A 17,729-nucleotide genomic window follows, 5' to 3' on the forward strand; every position below is an offset into this window, starting at 1 on the left:
GGAAATCAAGACCATATAGAGTGTCTTATCTCAAAAAGATCTGCTTTGACGGAGTTATACAGAATGAAAGCACAAGGGGCATTGGTCAGATCACGATTCCAGAATATAGAGCAAATGGATGTTACATCCAAGTTTTTTTTTTTTTTTTTTTTGGTTTAGAAAAAAAGAATGGCCAAAGGCGTTACATTCAAAATTTGCCCCCTGAAAGTGGGGTTCTGTTGTCAGATCCAGCTGAAATGCATAAAAGAGCAATTGCTTTTTATAAGGATCTTTTTAGTTCTGAGCGCAGTATAGACCAGGATGATAAACAAATTTTTTTTTTTTAAGAGCTACCAAAAGTTTCTGAAAAAGAAGGCTATTAACTTAAAAGAACTGTATAAAGCTTTACAAAATATGGATAATGGGAAGGTTCCAGGAATAGATGGTATCCCTTTTGAATTCTAAAAGGTATACTAGGCTATTATAGGAGAGGATCTGCTTGAAGTTATCAGTGATAGTTTAGCAAGAGGGCTTCTACCACTGAGTAGTCAGAGGGCAGTTCTTACTCTTTTACCCAAAAAAGGAGACTTAAGTGACATTTAAAACTGGAGATTTGTTTCGTTATTGTGCTCCGATTATACAATTATTTCTAAAGTATTAGCAATTAGACTAGGGGAAGTCTTGGAAGATATCGTCAATCCTGACCAATCCTATTGTGTGCCTGGCAGATCTATCTTTGATAATATTTATTTAATTTGAGACTTAATAGATTTCTCAAAGATTGGTGATTTAGATTTCAGCTTGATTTCCATTGATCAGGAAAAGGCGTTTGACTGAGTGGAGCATAACTATTTGTGGGAAACTCTAGATGCTTTTGGTTTTAATTCGGATTTTATAAATTACATTAAAGTATTGTATTGTGACATTGAGAGTTTATTGAAATTTAATGGTGGCTTATGTGCTCCCTTTAAAGTTCAACATGGAGTGAGACAAGGATGCTCATTATCAGGGATGCTTTATACTTTGGCAGTAGAACTACTTCTGCACAGGTTAAGAAAAGTGTTAAAAGGCATCTCTTTGAATGACTGTGAAAATACTCTCTGTTTGTCAGCTTATGTTGATGACATTATTGTAATAACTAAGAAACAAGCTGATGTAGATATTTTATGGAAAACAATGGATGATTTCGAAATGATTTCAGCTGCAAAAGTCAATTGGGCCAAGATTGAAGCAGCCCTGGTGGGGAAGTGGACAGCTGGGGTCCCTAAACTTCCAGATGGACTGACATGGACAAGAAAGGGTTTCAAATATTTAGGAGTTTATTTGGGCGATGAAACTTTTCAGACAACGAACTGGGAAGCAATATTTGAAAAGCTGAAAGGCCGTCTGGATAAATGGAAATGCATTAAACCAACATTGTCTTATAGGAACGAACCATTATTATTAATAATCTTGTCGCTTCCTCCCTGTGGCATCAGCTTACTTGCATTGACCCACCACTACTTTTACTTGGAAAAATTAAATCAATGCTTATAGACTTCTTTTGGGACAAAATGCACTGGGTTACTCATAATGTTCTGTATCTATCAAAAGAGGAATGTGGACAAGGACTTGTGAATTTGCAGAGCAGAACTGCAACCTTCAATTTATAGTACATTTATATACAATTTATACAACGTTTTTTGACAGGACCAGAGTTCGTAAGTTGGAGACCAGTGGCCAGTGCTATTTTACAGACTGTTGAAGGTCTGAGCTTGGACAAATCACTGTTTTTAATTAACTCTGGAACTTTCAACACAGCAAAATTGCCTGTTTTTTACTGGAACCTTTTTAAAGTCTGGAACCTTTTTCAATTGCAAAGGACAAATAACACAACATCCTTATACTGGCTTCTTAAAGAACCTCTGGTGTATGGTGCAAGATTAGATATAACTGGTACATGTGTTTCATTGACTGAAGCTTTTATTAATGCCAAAATAACAACTCTGGGTCATCTAATCAGTTTGACAGGACCAAACTTTGGAGAAGTGTGTAAAGTGGCAGCACATTTAGGAGTTAGATTCACTCGAGTGATTGCTAAGCTACTGCAAAAGTTACAGACCTTTCTTGCAATAGAGGAAAAAAATATGCTTAGAGAATATTGTGTTGGAAAACTTACTCCTAATGATAAAGACTGTTTTACAAAGTTGCTGATATCACCTAATTTAGATGAATATGTTGGAATTTTCTTGGAGTCAGAAAATTTAATGGATATGGATTTTAAGGAAGCTAACTGTTTAAGTGCTTTAATGAAGAATTTTCAATGCAAATTTTTATTTTTGGTTTTAAGTATATACAGAGACGACAGAGGGAATGTCAGTTGTTAAATTTTGTTTTAGGCAAAGCTAAAATGGAAATATATATGACCAGAAAAGACAAAGTTGAACAAGATCATGATTTCAGTGTTGTAACTGTTTTTCGTTTTTATAAAACTATTGCTTGTTTAACAACATTTGAAGACATTTGGTGTCATAGGGGGGCATTGTGCTTTGTCGTTGATGATGAGCTTTATTTTGCACAATTTATCTAATTATTATTAATTTTTAATTATTTTTTTAATAATTTTTTTTTTTTTTGGGGGGGGGGGGGGTATGTATGGTTGTTTAGTTTGGAAGTTTATAATTGAAGAATGAATTTGAATTGTAATAAAAGTCTTTTTAAAATTCAAATTCTCTCTCTCTCTCTCTCTCTCTCTCTCTCTCTCTCTCTCAATTTCAATTTTAAAGTACTTTATTGGCATGATTGTGTTTGCATACAATATTGCCAAAGCATTAATACACAAAACAGATAATGACAAGTCAAATAATAATAATAAAACAGTAACAAATAACAATAAAAATAGAATTAAAATAAGGTGCCAGGTAATAAATAAAATAAAAACTATAATAACAATATACACTATACAATGTAAAATAAAATAAGCATTTAACAAGACATTATGAACATAAGGAAATAAAAATACTGTGAATGAAGTACATTAAGGCAGTGATTGGTTTCTGAGGGTGTGCAGCTCAAAAATGAATTTAGCTGCAACTGATGCATGATTGTCCTCCCCCAGTAACACCTGCATTTGATCTGTTTCTGCTGAACTGGAAAACTGTGGCATGAGGTTTGAGAGTTTGTCAAAGTATTTCTCTCTCACCTCTGTAAATTTCTCACAGTGAAGGAGAAGTGTGTCTCTGTCTCGACCTCACCAGTGTCACAGTGAGCACAGACTCGTTCATGTTTGTGTGTGTCTGCCTTTTTCTATGGCCAAACTGTGATCACTGAGCCTGTATTTGGTGAGGATCCATCTCTGTTTTGGATCTCTTACAGTGTAGAGATATTCTGCTAGATTATACATTCTGTTTAGGGTCCGAAAACATTCCAATTTGCTTTGGTTTTTACTTTCATTTTCCCATTGGTCCAAATATGAATTTTTGCTTTCTTTTATGATTTGGTTTATTGTGATTTGGTTTTGTTCAGCAGTGCTGGTCTGAAACTGGTGTTTGTTAGTTGTTAGTGGGTTTGTGAGTTTCAGAGCCAGCTGACAAAGGGGACTGGTTTTAGGCTTCAGCTCTTGGGTTTTAAGGGCTTCATGTTGCAGTGTGTTAGGGGAACTTGAAATTAGGTGTGTCCAAAATTTAAGGGATCGTTTTTCAATATGTATAATTAGGGGGTATATGCCTAGTTTGGCCCGGCATGCATTAGTAGGTGTTCTTCTCTGAACTCTTAGAATGTTTCTACAGAATTCTGCATGCAGGGATTCTATGGGGTGTTTGTCCCATCTAGAGTAATCTGCCAGACAGAGTGGACCCCAAACCTCACATCCATACAGAGCAATAGGCATAATAATACTATCAAAGATTTTACATCAAATTGTTACGGGAATGTCTATATGGGTACATTTGCCCTTAATAGCATAGAATGCTCTTCTAGCTTTCTCTTTTAGTGCATTCACTGCCAGACCAAAACCCCCTGAAGCGCTGATTTTTAGACCGAGGTAGTCATAGTGTAGGGTGTGTTCTATTGCAGTGTTTCCCAGAGTGAATGTGTATCTGGTTTCCTGCAATCTGGCTTTTTTCTGGAAGATCATAATTTTAGTTTTTTTTTTTTTCAAATTGACTGTCAGGGCCCAGTTCTGACAATAGTTCTCCAGCAGGTCCAGGTGCTGCTGTAGCCCTTGTACAGTAGCTGACAGCAGCACCAGATCATCTGCATAGAGAAGAAATGTAACTTTAGAATTATTTAGAGTAAGACCGGGTGTTTCAGATTGTTCCAGTAGCACTGCTAACTCATTAATGTAAAAGTTGAACAGAGTTGGACTCAAACTGCAGCCCTGTCTCACTTCACGCCCTTGAGTGAAGTATTCTGTTCTTTTATTGCCAATTTTAACTCCACACCTGTTGTCCGAATACATAGATTTGATAGTGTCGTACATTTTACCCCCAATGCCGGATTGCAGAATTTTATAATATAGACCATCATGCCAGATGGAATCAAATGTTTTTTTTTTTAATTAACAAAACATGCATACATTTTGCCTGTGGTCAGTGGTGCGGTGGTTTGGTAGGAATCCAATCTGACTCTTACTCAAGGCATTGTGCTTGGTAAGGAAGGCCTGTATCCAGGCATTCAGGATACAACAGAAAGTCTTCCCCAGATTACTGCTCACACAAATGCCTCAGTAGTTATTGGGGTCTAATTTGTCTCCACTCTTATATAATGGGTGTATTAAGCCCATACTCCAGGTATCAGGAAAGTAGCCAGTTTGCAGAACCAAACTGAACAGTTTTAACAAGGCCTCCTGCATTACTGCAGGGCTGTGCTTCAGCATTTCTGTTCTAATGTTGTCTAAACCACCTGCCTTTCTGGGTTTTAGTTTCTTAAGTGCATCTGTCAATTCTTCTCTGCTAATCTGATAGTCTAAAGGGTTTCGGTTATTTTATATTGTAGATTCCAATTGACTCAGCTTATTTTGCATGTTTTTCTGGTCAGGTGTGAGATTTTCTGGAGAAATTCCTTTGAATAAGTTTTAAAAATAGATAATTCTCCATTTTGTATGGCTATGTCCTGGCTGTGTTGTTTATTCAGACTGTTCTATTTTTCCCAGAACTGATTATTAATTGAGTCTTCGATTTCATTAAGAGTGTGGTTTAGGTGTTGTTGCTTTTTGTGGCATATTGTATTTTTATAATTCCTGAGTGCCTCTCTCTCTCTCTCTCTCTTTCTGGGATATGAGGGGCTCAGAGTTAAAAATGGAGGAGCTGAACACGCAGCGCCATTGGAAGCTTTTAGTCCTGATAAGCCCGGGGAAGTATATAGTAGGAAAGTCAAGAGGACGGCAAGATGGCGGCCAAGGTGGATGATCTTTCTTAATTGCGGACGTCTTAGGGGTATTTTTTCCAAATATTTGTGAACGGAGAAATTAATTGTCATACTTTATGGACTACATGTATTTTACTTGGATTGTTAACCAGACGATAGGTTTTGGAATCGTTCCCTCTCGGTCATATATCGATTTCCTCTCACAAAATGAAACCGAGTACGGTCAACAGCTCTGGTGGTGCCATTAAACGAAAAGAGAAGCCTGCCTCTAAAACATCGAAATCAGTGGAGACACAAAAAACTCGTACTCATACACCTTCGAGAAAGATCTTCGGCTATGCCAGATATGGATGACATGCCAGAAAAACCTTGTTCCAAAAAAGTGAAAGACGAGCTGTCGCTTCTTGAGATGCAAGAGAACATTGTAACTCTCTTGTCCAAGAAAATTAATGAGAGTTCGGGGCACCTGGAGAATCTGATTCGAGAAAATACACTCAGCATTGGAACCCTGTAAAAGTCAATTGACTTCACGCTGAATGAAGTTAAGGACTTAAAAGACGAAATGAAAGTGGTGAAAGAAATCACTAAATCATACGAGCAAAAATTTGCTGAGCTTGAACGAAAAGTCAATGAAGCTGAAAGATATCAGCGGGGAACTTGAGGCTGCACGGTGTTCCCGAGAAAACGGATGAAGATCTCAAGCATCTGGTGATTGGAATCTGCGGTTCAGTTGCTCCAGAGCTAAAGGATAGATGCCAGGTTGATGTGGACATTGTTCATAGACTGGGTCGGAAAGAACAGGGCAGAAGCCCAAGAGCAACGATAACTCAGTTCACGGACAGGTCTACTCGAGAGCTACTCTGGAAAAGGGCTAAGCTTGGCTGGGATATGCAAAAACAAGGGGCAGTGTTGGGCCCTTGAGCAAGGCCCTTGACCCTATCTGCTCCAGGGGTGCTGTATCATGGCTGACCCTGCACTCTGACCCCAGCTTAGCTGGGATATGTGAAAAAAAAAATAATTTCACTGTATATGTGCAAATGTATAATGTGTGATAAATAAATAAAATTGAAAAAGAACTGTGAATTCCTTCAAGCATAGCATTTGTGGTTTACAGAGGACTGGACATGGAGAGATGAAAACTCTTGTGGCCCAACTCTTGAGAGAAAGGTCATAAAGCTTTTTTTATGGGGATTAGAACCTTTGTTGATGGCGTTGAAATTTTCCCCAAATAAAAGTTTGGTTCTGATGGTTTCTGACCAAAGAATAAGCAATACTAATTGAAAGAGAATGGTCGAGGGGGAGTGAGGAAAAAATAAATAAGAAAACAAATAAAAAATAAAAAATAATAATCTCCCAGGTTAAATTGTAAATTAATAGGAATTATGCACCCTTTGAGTTACATATACCTTAGCTCTTAAGAGTTTTTTTTTCTTCTGTAATTATGATTGTTAAAAGTTCATGTCATTATCATTTTGTTCCTTTAATGTCAGGGGTATTTGAGATTTAACTAAACGAAAGGCTGTTTTTTTTTTTGTTTGTTTGTTTGTTTGTATTGCAAGAGATTTAATGTAGATTTTTATTTCTTACAAGAGACTCATGCTTTTTCTTCAGATGTGAATTTTTGGAAGTCTCAATGGGGCAGTGAAATTTGGCATTCTTTTGGAAGTAATCACTCAGCAGGAGTTGCAATTTTAAAGGGTTCATTTAAAGGTAAAATTGTTAGTAGCAAAGTCCACAGTGGGGGTAGGTGGGTAATTCTAACAGTATCCATTGATGGGAAAATGTTTTTGTTAGGTACTGTATATGCATCAAATATTCAATAATATAATGTTGATTTGTTCTCTGATATTGAAAATGAGATTAATAAGGTAAGAGAAAGATTTCATGATATTTAAATTATTCTAGGTGGGGACTTTAATATTGTCCCAGATGTTAAGATGGATAGAATTCCTATTCCAATTAGACCATCTACAACTGATTCAGAGCTATCTGGATTTTGTGAAAGCTTAGGGGTAATTGATATATGGAGATATAAACACCCACTTTTGAAAGAGTACACATGGAGTAATATAATAGTAAGTAATAGTAAGATAAATCTAAACAGTCAAGAATCGATTTTTGGTTAATTTCTAATTCGTTAGAACAAAATACAAACAGAGTGTCCATTGAACCATCAATATTGTCTGATCACAAAATTATTTATCTTCTCATTAAATGGAATAACGTATCTTCATGTAAAGGCTCTAAGACGTATTGGAAACTTAACAATAGATTATTGGAAATTGATAGTTTTAAACATGAAATTAAGAAGATAATACAAACATACTGGAATCAAGCTAAGCAAACAAATTTATACTGTAAAAATTGGGAGCTTATGAAGTTTCAGATTAGATTTAGTGCAGTTAATAAAGGCAAAGAAGTTGCAAAATCTAATAGGTCAAAGGAAGAGGAAATTATTAGAGCTATTTGTAACATCACTGATAATAATACTGACAGGAATTCTAATTTGTTAATGAATCTGCAGGCTGAGTTAGATAAATTATATATAATCAAGGCAAAAGAACATTTGTTAGATCACGAAGACATTGGTTAGAAGAAGGGGAAACTAATTTCAGATACTTGATACATCTATTAGAAAGCTTAATATTAATGGCCATGAAACACAGGACCTTATTATTATTTCAAAATATGTCTCAAATTTTTATGGTAAATTATATTCCAGCAATGCATGTTCCATAGACAAAATAGATGATTTTTAAAGCCCCTAAAACATAACATAGATAGTATCGATGAAGAATTTAAAGCCCTTTGTGATAAGGAAGTATCCATTTTAGAGATTAGAACAGCTGTAAATAAACTTAAATTAAACAAAGTCCCCCCAGTAATGATGGCTTAACTGCTGAATTTTTTTTAAATATTTCAAGATGATCTAGTTGAATTTCTGTTAATGGTCTTTAAAGAATCTATTGATCAGGATGTTTTGCCACCCTCCATGACACAAGGTCTAATATCCTTAATTCCAAAGCCTGATAAAGACCTATTATTACTAGATAATTGGCGACCTATCACCTTAATTAATAATGATAGTAAAATTATTGCTTCCATATTCGCTGAAAGGTTAAAATCAGGATTAGAATCTATTATTGATGAGGTGCAATCAGGTTTTATAAAAGGAAGACATATTTGCAATAATATTAGACTTGTATTAGATCTTATAGATTATAATGAAATTATCAATGAAAATAGTTTTATTCTGTTTGTCGATTTTTACGAGGCCTTCGATACAATCGAACATGACTTTATTTTTAAAACCCTTGAATTTTTTGGTTTTGGGGACAAATTTCAAAAAGTAATCAGAACCCTATATAATAAGATTAATAGCTCTGTAAAATTGGCATACGGAAATTCTCATAGATTCTAAATCAAAAGGGGGATTCGACAGGGCTGCCCTATTAGTCAGTTGCTTTTTTTGTTGGTTACACAAGTTATGGCCATTCATATTAAGAAAGATATTTTTCGAGGTATCAAAATAGAAGATACAGAAATTAAATGCACACAATTAGCCGATGACACTACTCTTTTCTTAAGAGACTATACTGAAATTGAAAAAGCAATTAAGTGTCTGCAGTTATTTTCATCTGTATCTGGTCTTTCCCTGAATATTAATAAATGTGAGCTTATGGCTCTAGGTTCCTGTAACTTTACAGCAGTAATCAATAGTCCCGTGAAAGAAGTTGTCAAATATTTGGGTATCAAGATATCTAAAAATATGGAAGTCAGAAATGAGTTAAACTTCGCTCCTATTATTCAATCATTTGAAAATAAACTGAATTCTTGGCTGATGAGAGATGTCTCTTTTACTGGTCGTGTGTTACTGGTTAAAGCTGAGGGTTTATCTAGGTTGGTTTATACTGCTCAAGTGTTAGATATACCCCCCTCATTAAATAAAATGATAGACACCAAACTTTTTTGATTTATTTGGAAGAACAAATCACACTATATTAAAAAAGAAAATATTTGTAGGTCAAAAATTGAAAGAGGATTGAATGTTTTGGATTTTAAGACATCTAACATGATATTTAAAATAAAATGGCTCCAAAATTATTTTAAAAATAAGCAAAGTATATGGTATACAGTACCTAACTTTATATTTCAAAAAGTAGGTGGTATAGAGTTCATACTGAAATGTGATTATTATATTAATAAAATACCCATAAGGGTTAGAAACAAATCAATATTTTTTGAGAACTGGTTTGAAAAGGGAATTATTTGGGTTAAACAGTTGATCAATAAGGATGGTATCTTATACAATTATCCTGAATTTGTTCATATTTATAACTTTTCAGTTGATCCTATCCAATATTTTTTTGGTTTTACATGCAATTCCCAAGGAAATTTTGAGGCTATTAGAATGTAATAATCATTATTCTTTACAAACAGTTGAAGAATTTACTGCTTGTATCAAGTTGCACAGCAATGATTTCACAAGTTCTGGATGTAATAATATTTTCTTGCATTCCCTTCTTCAGTCTAAAAATATACTTGCTGTTACTACTCACTGGAATTCTCTATTTAAAAACATCTTGATTGGAGTAAAATTTGGATGACGCCTCATAAGTATTGCATCACAAATAAAGTGAAAGAGGTTTCATTAAAAAATTTCCATCGGGTTTACCCAGTTAAGTCACTTGTAGTACAGCGTTTTAAAGTGAACATGGAAGATATTTGTGTTTTTTGTAAAATTTCCCCTGAGACTATTAATCATCTATTTTGGGAGTGTCGCAAGGTCCAAATGTTTAGGAAAGAACTCAATAATTACTTACAAAGAAAAGCTATGATTCTTGTTAACTTTGAAGAAGTTGATGTTATGCTAAAATGTTTTTCATTTGATGGTGATAAAAATATTTTGTTTATATTTGATTTAATTATTATAATTGCCCGTTATTATATTCATAAAGTCAAATGGAATGAAAAAATGCCAAATTTTGAACAATTTAAAATCGATGTTAAAATATATTTAGAAACAATATCCAAAAGTAGAAACTTAAAAGCAAGGAAAACTTTACAGTTGTTTAATAGGTAAAAGTTTTTTTCTGTAAAATGCCTTTCTTTATTTATTTTTTCTTTCTTCCGTTTTTTTTTATTTTATTTTTTTTTTTACCCCTGACATGTATGGTTATATGTACTCTTGTATGTAAATTATGTTTTGTTCTTATTAAAGTTCAATAAAAATAAAATTTAAAAAAATAATAATAAAATAAAAAAAGTATTAAAGTCTCTGATCCATTACCCACAGTAGATAATAGGTAATGCATTATCTAAAAATGGGAACCGCCATTAAAAAACAAGAAGAAGAAGCGGTATTGTGACGTCATCAAACTGCGCCACGATTAATCGGTCTGTTCTGTTTCAGGTTTGTCTTGAGCTTTTTAATGCGAATAAAATTATGAAGAACGTTCAAAATTGCTGCAAAGCTTTACAAACGTGTTCCAACTACAAGCAAATGTTATAGAAATAATTTTGCGTTGTTTTATGAAGTGCTGATATTTGTAAATGTTTGTGTAAAGCGCATTTAGAGACTTTGCTTTTACATTCCGTTCAGTAAATGTTGAGATTACTTGGATTAATGTGTTCAGAGTGTCAGTTTAGCAGAGATCTGGTTACATACAGAGTTACATGAACACATTTTCTCCTTATATTTATGTATGTTGTGTATCAGACTGCTGGAGGTTCATGTGAGGATGTTTCTGGGTCACTTCTGCGGTTCAGTCTCTACTAAAAGTTTCTGTATTTATAATGTTTAAATCCTATAATGTTACTTGGCTTTAAAACACACACACTCATACACACACACACACACACACACACAATGATATTTATATGCATAAAGATATTTTGAATGTTACACGCTGCTCTGGACCTGGAAGTCAACTCTGTTAATATTATTTATGTTAAAAGAAATAATATTATCATTAGGGCTGCACGTTAATAGTTATGATTATTCTTAAAATTATAATCACAATTATTAATAATTATTCTGTCATTCTTTATTACACTTTCATGTTTGCCCAAATCATAATAAGAAAATGAAAAATAAATGAAATGGTGAAATACAGAAAAACTTTGTTTAAGGGTCTCACTCAACTTTCATTATTTTTGGAATCCAGTCAACTAGGGCTGTCACGATAATTAAATTTGGCTGACGATTAATTGTCAAAGAAATAATTGCGATTATGATGATTAATTGTTTCACGATTAATTGTCAAATACATTTTGATATTTAATATTTAACTTCAAACATATAAATAAAACAGGGATATATGATTTCCTTTTAAGGCTTTAAAAACTTATGAATTACACGAAAAATTATATTTTAAATATCAAAATATTTCTGAATACTTAAAATATGTCTCTTGTTTTGGTCAACTTTAGTTTTGGTCAGTTTTACATTTACACTGTTGTTTTGGAACTCCTGTATTTTATATTATAGGCTATATTTTTTTATAAAAAATAAAATAGATAATTTGTTTTAATATTTATATTATATTCTGCAATAGTAAAATATTGCTGTCCTAATTTCTTCACTTTCACACATTATTTTAATGGTCTTTGATTAAACCCCTCGAGCCCTCATTTTTCATGATGCAGTTCACATGCTCTTCCGGAGCTGATAATAATGATCAATTGTGGGCTGAGACCCAATCACAAAGTGGACAAAAATAACTATACTGTGGACAGGAACAATTTGAATATGAAGAAGACAGAGTTTTTTTTGTTTGTTTGTTTGGTTTTTTTTTTCTTCACTGTTTTAATTATTTGTTTGTGGCTGAAGTGAAAAGGTCTGAGTTTGTTTCTTTTTAAGCAGAATCATGTGTGAACCCTTTAAGAAGATCATAAGTCTTTTTAGTAGCGCAATAATTTTTATTATGTGGGGAAAACAGTACCCAATCACTTACTAGTGAAATCGCAGTATTTTTCAAAACAATCGCAATATAATTTATTTATTTTTTCCAAATCGTGCAGCCCTAACAGAAAACTAAAGGAAAACCTTTGCGTTTCTGTGTGGAGTTGACTCCTGCTTTGTTCGCCTCATTTTAAACATGATGAAATGCTCTTTTCTCCTCCTCAGTCCACAAAAGCCTGGTGTCATGGAGTTACTTTAGATTTGTTTAGAATCATGTGGAGGCCAGACATATTACTGTTTGAAGATCTGAAGAGCTTTAAATACAGCACGGTTAGCACACATTAGCGAACCAGCTGCACCAAACTCGGAGGAGATCTGTTCAAAGAACCGCTCTGAGACCGCTGAAAACACATTATCATGAGCCTCATGTGTGTTCAGAAAATTTTAAATACGCTACAGACAGAACAGAGTAAAGGATTAAAAGGATCAGTAAAGGATTAAAATAAGTAAATATGAGGATAAATGCAAAAAAGCTTAAAGGTGTTAATACAGAAATGTTTAAATTCTGACATTTATTTTTAATGTTGACAGGACTGGTCATCACTACCACACAGTGATTGTGAATCCACTCCCAAAGCAATTCACCAATAAATGCTCTGAATATTCCTGTCATCTTTGAACTGAAGAAGAGTTTCCAGAAGAGCAGGACAAACTTCAAGTGTGTCAACCATTTCTGACATACTACTGCAAAGATGGATTGTATTAAAGAGGAGAGAGAGGACATGGGTTATCCAGAACCACACAGAGTGAAAGATGAAGAAACTGAGGAACAAATAGGTTTGTGTCCATTCTTGGTTCTTCATTGATGACCCCGTTTACATCTGGTATTAAAATGCGTTCAGGTGATCTGATCACCAGTGGTCAGCACTAAAAAAAAAAAGTACAAAATGGGTCCAACACATTCTGTGATTAAGTCACAATCTACCACATACGGAGGTGGACAAAAACACGTGACCACATCACATCTGAGGCGCAAACTCTTGTCCGTCCTGATGCATCCCGGACAGGACTGAAGCACTATCCACTCAGTTGCCAATTATCTGCAAAAACAGCACTAAAGCGTTCAGTTGACATGTTTATTTCAGGTCTAAGTAGTAAATGGCTATTGTAGGCTGTTAAATATCTTTTTATTTATGAGAGGATGTCATGTTTTAGGACAATGAATTAGGTTTACATTTCTCATAGGCCTGTTTTTCCGTCCTAGCTCTTTTTTCTTTTTTAAACTTTTTTTTACCAAGCTATTAGGGGGTCACATATACACACAATATATTTTTTTATTATCATTATTTTTACTGTTTAAGGACGGTTTCTTACTTTTGACTAGCCAACTACAAAATTTCTGTTTAAACGTCAGTGAAATTAGTGAAACATTTTGCCTGCATTCTTTATTAGTCTGGTACATTTCTGGAAACAAGAAAATGTGTGAAGTGTATGTGTTTTGTTTGTATATTTGTCGCTGTGCTGCAGTCCTTGCTCTGTATATTTTCTTGCTTTTTTGTCCTTTGCCGATCACATATTAACACAACCTTTGTCTGACATATCGCTGGACTTTTCATTTCACATTTGTTGCCCTTAATTATTTTTATTTATTTTTTTACCATTTGTTTCTTTTAGGCCTGATGGAAGTGAAAGAAGATAGTAATGAACTGAATGAAGAGGAGGAGAAACATCTCTATCCGAAGCCTCATGAGTTTGTAACTGGAAAGAAATTATTTAGTTGCTCACAGACTGAAAATAATTCCTCACAACAAACAACTCAAAGCACAGAAGCCGCAGATTCTTTAATCTGCCCTCATTGTGGAAAGAGTTTTACACGTAGAGTAACCCTAAAGGAACACATAAGAATACACACTGGAGAGAATCCTTTCACATGTCCTCAGTGTGGAAAGAGTTTCAGACAGAAAACAAGCCTTAATACCCATAAAAGAACTCACTCTGGAGAGAAGCCTTTCACATGCCCTCAGTGTGCAAAGAGTTTCTCACGGAAACAACACCTTAAAATTCACATGAGAGTTCACACTGGAGAGAGGCCTTTCTCATGCAATCTGTGTGGACAGAGATTCAAATATTTAAATAATCTTCAATATCATATTCACTCTCAGCACAATGGAGTAAATTCCTTTAACTGTGATCAGTGTGATACAAGTTTTATCTTGGAATCAGACCTAAAGACACACCTGAAAATTCACAAGGACCCCCATTTGTGCTCTTTTTGTAGAGAGAGTTTTTCATGCCCGCACCGTTTCAAAGAGCACCAGAAAATTCATACTAGTGGGAAAGCTCATGTGTGCCCTGAGTGTGGCGATGCCTTTTCAAGAGCTGGCAACTTGAAGTTGCACCAAAGAATTCATATTAAAGAAAAACCTTACAACTGTTTACAATGTGTATAGAAGAGTTTAAGAGTTTTTAGAGTTTCACCACATCGTGTGCCCAATCAGCTAATTTCAAAACATAAAAAAAAAATTGTGTCTCAATGAGCTCTCTTTCAGGTTCATTTTCACATACAATGAAAAACAAATTTACTGTTGAAAGGTGCTGATGAATTCAGAAATTTGAGAATGGAACAGACTTTCATTTAATCTTTCAAGATTAAAGAGGCTTAAAGGGTTAGTTCACCCAAAAATGAAAATTCTCTCATCATTTACTCACCCTCATGCAATCCCAGGTGTTTATGACTTATTTTCTTAAGCAGAACACATTTGAAGAAAAACAGAAAAATATCTTAGCTCAGTTGGTCCTAAAATCTCGCATTGCTTAAAATGAAAGTGATCAGACCTTTGAAACACCAAAGATCACAAACAGTCAGCATAAACGTCATCCATATGACTCCAGCAGTTAAATTAATGCCTTCTAAAATGATATGATCGCTTTTGGTGTTAAAAAAGCTCAGTATAATACTTTATAACTATAAACAATCACTTCCAGTCAGCAGCAGTATACACATGCACTAGAGCGCCGAGTTCACACGGTCTCTCTTGTGACGAATTTGCGTTGGCATATTACTGACATAATCTCATTTTTCTCTCGGTTGAGACATCCAGGAAAGGCACAAACACACCATTGTGAGTAAAGAAACAGGTACAAATGCAGATCTAAACCAAAACCAATGAAGCTTCTGTACAGTGTTCATCCTCACTTGAAGGGTGTTTCCGGGTGTGTCGCACATGCTTCTGTTCTCGTGTGAACATGCAAACGCTATTGTGTCACAAGTGCATACTGCTGCTGACCGGAAGCAATGGTTTATAGTTAAAAAGTACTTAAATATTTATCTTTTTTGCACCAAAAGCAATCATCTCACTTTAGAAGACATTAATTTTATCTGCTGGAGTTGTATGGTTGAAGTTTATGCTGACTATCTGTTGTTTTTAGAGCTTCAAATGTCTGATCATCATCCACTTGCATTTTAAGAACCTACTGAGCGCTAAGATATTTTTCTATTTTTCTTCAAATGTGTTCTGCTGAAAAAAGAAAGTCATACACATCTGGGATGGCATGAGGGTGAGTAAATGAGGAGAGTATTTTCATTTTTGGGTGAAATAACCATTTTAACCAGTCAACTAATAACAGTTAACTTTGTGGATGAAAAAAAAAAACATGGAAATGAATTTTGGTTATTCCAGTATTCCTATTACATTTTTGCTTTGTAAAACCAAGTCTAACTTTGGCATGGTTGAAAATGTATTTGTCTTTTATTGTATCCACGATTGTATCAAGGAAAACCTGGAATTATCAGGGAATTTCAAAATTGTGGCTTGCAATAAATTGTTAAATTTATGAAAATCTCTATAGTGAATGTAAGTTGCTGTGCATGGAGACTTAGTAACCCCAGCCATTTTTATATTGATTTATTTTATTTATTTATAAAACAATTATGCAATAATCTATAACGACTAGAAAAGGTATGGAAAGTAATTGTTCAAAAGTGTGGAAACCCTATTTCTAAGGTCACTAAAATGTAGTTGATAGTGTGCTGTTTGCAGTGATGCACTAAGGAAAGAAAAGATCCTATTACATTGAAATCACTCAGAGACTACTATGTCCATGTAACCAATGTGGTTGAATATGGTTGTGCTTGCTTGTTTTGATTATTGGGGGGATTACCTCCCCCTATCCCCCCGGATTCTACGCCCCTGGCTGGAGTTTATTGTCTGCTTTATGGGCGTTTAAGGCCTGTTCAGACCAAATCTGAGACAACTGCCTACGAAAGATCTGTTCACATCGAGACCAAAACAAATTAAATGGAAATCTATTTTAACCTTGTACACTATGCAGTGCTGTTCTACAAACATATTATTGTGGTGCTGTCTATGCACCATCACAGACTATAAAGGGAGTAAAAGGTGCATTCTCTACTCATCTGCCTCACTACTAGATGAGCTCAGTACCTTCTACGCTCGCTTTGAATTAAATAACACCACTCCTGCGACCAGATTAACAGCTGACAAATTAACAAAAATGCAATATTTATTTTAAAAAAAATTTTTGTTATTAACATTTTTTATGAATTCCAACAAAGACAAGAATAAATTTAACCACAGAATTATCCATACGGAATCAGCTTATAACCCTTTATATGAAATATTTATATGAGTGGCATTGCCAGCAGGTGGGTGTGTCATTAAGACCAAGCCTATACAATCTAGAGAGGGTCCAATAGAATCGATGCAAAATCTTAAATTGCATCAGATGCACACTTGCATCTCTAGACATTTTTTAGAATCCTAGCCCACACTCCCTCCTCCAATACCAAGTTTAAATCTTTCTCCCATAATCTCTTGAGAGAAGTTGAAGCCCCATTCCCTAGACTCTGAACTAATAGGGAGTAATACACTGATACCTCATCACCTTTTCCAAAAGCAGTAATCGCCACTTCCAGAGTATCTGCCGCTTTAGGGGGGTGTATGCTACCCCCAAAAATAGTACAGAGCAGGTGGCGCAGCTATAAATACCTGAAGAACTGAGATCTGGGAATCCTAAAATGTTGAACCATATTTTCAAAAGATCTCAACACTACACTCTCATATATGTCACCGAGCATATTAACGTCCCTCACAATCCACTCTGACCAGCAGAAAGGGGACTTATTAATACGTAATTCTGAGGCAACATTTAAATAAATGTCTGAATTAAACACTCGCAAATGCGAGATAACGGGGTGTAACTTAACATCTCCAGTTAGTTTAATAGAAAGGCTTTGCAATAGCAAATTAGGGGCAATACTAAAAAAAATGTCCAGTTTAATACAAAACCAGGGAGGGGCTCTCTCAGGTGGAAGCAACCAATGAGCAAAATGTCTGAGACCGAATGCATAATAAAACAAAATCTTGGGTAGGCCTAGCCCACCTTTGTCAATCGGCCTATGTAACATATTGAAATGTAATCTGGGATGCTTACCATTTCAAATGAAGGACATCGCTATTCTATCAAATTGCTTGAAATA

The sequence above is a fragment of the Myxocyprinus asiaticus genome, chromosome 5 (assembly GCF_019703515.2).
Source record: "Myxocyprinus asiaticus isolate MX2 ecotype Aquarium Trade chromosome 5, UBuf_Myxa_2, whole genome shotgun sequence".
NCBI lineage: Eukaryota > Metazoa > Chordata > Actinopteri > Cypriniformes > Catostomidae > Myxocyprinus > Myxocyprinus asiaticus.